Genomic DNA, 2,608 nt, shown 5'->3' with positions numbered 1-2,608 from the left:
CTCTCTCTCTCTCTCTCTCTCTCTCTCTCTCTCCTGTTAAACCAATTGATTATGATCGGTGTGATATGTATACAATATATTTATATGCATGCCACTCATTTTTATATATTCAGTATTAATATTTGTATTCATCAGATATTTTGTGTGTTTATTGATTTCTATAAATACAATGTACTTGTTAGGTTATTTTAACATCCTTCGTAAATATCTTTCTTAGATATTCTTAACTTCTTCAGTTCAATGAAAACAAAATGTTCAGTCCATTGCGTTACTCGTCGCGTTTTCCTTATTTGAGTGTGTTCAGTACGCAGGCGCAAGCACCTACGTATATAAATTCTGAAAATGCTCCATGTAACTTTATTTCCTTAGACTGTCTTCACTGTTATCTTAGTATCTTACCTTGGGTGACGACCATATACTGAAGATATATTATTTTTCGAACTTGTGCTCGATTTCTGAAGTTAATTTTCTTGTTCTGGTCACTGGCTGACAAAACAAAGAAGCATCATCAGTATTCTCTTTGAGACTGGTTAAACATCGTATTTTTTTTACCCTGTCCTCTTTATAAGTTAGCGTCGATCGCTGCGCTTCAATAGCTTACGGTCGATATTTGAGAGAAGTTAAAACTCGAGTTATCAGATATCAGAGCAGTATTGGTTTCCTATATTATAGATTATTGGGGTCTTATTCTTAAAGATATATCGATTAGTTTCTCTCATAATTTGTTCCTAAATGCATATATTATTGTAATTTTGACTTTTTGAATTGCCTTAGTCTGTAATTATAAACTCGTAAGATTTGCTGAAATGAATCGTAATTGTGTGTGTAACTTTTATAAAGTCGCTGCAGACTGTATCTTAATATAATAATAATAATAATAATAATAATAATAATAATAATAATAATAATAATAATAATAAAATTAAGAGAGCAGCGATGAATTAGATTTGACGCTGTGGGTCATATGTCGACGGAACAATCGAGTTATTTTTTGTCATTTGAATTTGTTCATGGTTTGTTATCGATCATAAACAATAACATGAAGTGTATTAGAAAAATCTTTTTGATACTAATAAGCACTAAAAAGGGGAGTATTTTTCCTTATCTTTCTACAGTACTTCCACGTAGTGGATTCAGAGAACACGCAGCTTAACGTTGCTCAATCTTTCCCATTCACTTTAGTTATTTTACCTCCTTTTGTTCCTGACTGGTGTCCCATTTACTTCATTTGGTTACTTTTTTTTCGTCTATTCTGCTTAAGCTTAGTTTCACTGTTTCGGGAAACTGGCGAAGGCCTCTTGTTTCTGTACCATTTGTTTTTAGCCAGCACATGCCTAAGGGTCTTAGGCATGTCAGTCTGAAACTACATTTAATTACGAGATTTACCGCTGGGCTTTTTGGATTCTTTTATGGTAGATGGAATGCATTGTTGTGGAGTAACCTACTTTCATTTGCTGGGGTTTGGAATTTGACGTCCCCAAAAGTATGCGTATGACTTTCTGTGGTTATTTTAAAATGTATTAGGAATTGTCTGCGCGGTCTCCGAGTCTTGTTATATGGTACCATGAACGATATTTCACTCCTGCCGTAGCTTACCTGTTAATTAAGAATTATAATATTGTTCTTAAGCAACTGTATCCAAAATTAGTTTCCTTTTATAGTAGCTTTCAGTCAGTTTCTATCCTTTCTAGTTTAACACAGTACACTTATTTATCACCATCGCGGAGCATTTATTTTTATAAATTCGTTTTGTTTAGCGGCATTCATCTTTAAATGGATTATTGAAATTCATAGCGCGGCACCTTTTAGCGTAAAGACATTTTCCAATAAAACTCCACCTCTCACATTATCCCAGATTATAGTCGCGTCAATTTTTATTGTTATATTTCCTCGAACGAAAATCTCTGGTAATGGTTGTATCAGCTTTTGTTATTTAGTGTATCGGTATTCTCGTTATTAATATTTCAGTGTTAATGACATTTAGTATTTTGTGGTACTTTTTATATTTAGGTCGCTCACCTTCCCCATTAGGTTAAGTGTGACCTGCCGTTGCTAGAAAAAATGTGTTCTCATAACACCAAACGCCTCTCTTGGAAATTAGTAATCTTTGGGTCACTGTGTTGGTTTTTTGTGGTTTTTAACTTTATGGTTTATGTTTGTGTGTGTGTGTGTGTGTGTGTGTGTGTGTGTGTGTGTGTGCGCTTGCTTGCTTGCTTGCTAGTATCTTTTCAACAATTTTTCCTAGTGACAAGTCACATATGCCACAAATTGTATTTAAAGAAACGTTTTTTAATATTGAAATCTCTCTCTCTCTCTCTCTCTCTCTCTCTCTCTCTCTCTCTCTCTCTCTCTCTCTCTCTCTCTCTCTCTCACACACACACACACACACACACACAGGGAAATGAGGTAGGTAACAGACATTTTCGAACGATTAAAATGAATAAAGAGTAGTAACGATGATCCATTACAATTTATTTAGGAATTTCAGAAGCATTGTCTAAAAAACTGGAGGAATAAACGTGAATTTTGGCTCGCCGAGTGAACAAAAAGAAAGCTTGAAAAGTAAATTATCATACATTTTAACGTTCATTGTGTTCGCTGACGCGGG

Source organism: Macrobrachium rosenbergii, chromosome 3 (genome assembly GCF_040412425.1).
Source record: "Macrobrachium rosenbergii isolate ZJJX-2024 chromosome 3, ASM4041242v1, whole genome shotgun sequence".
Lineage (NCBI taxonomy): Eukaryota > Metazoa > Arthropoda > Malacostraca > Decapoda > Palaemonidae > Macrobrachium > Macrobrachium rosenbergii.
The sequence above is the reverse complement of the archived record's forward strand: the minus strand, read 5'-3'. Positions refer to the sequence as shown.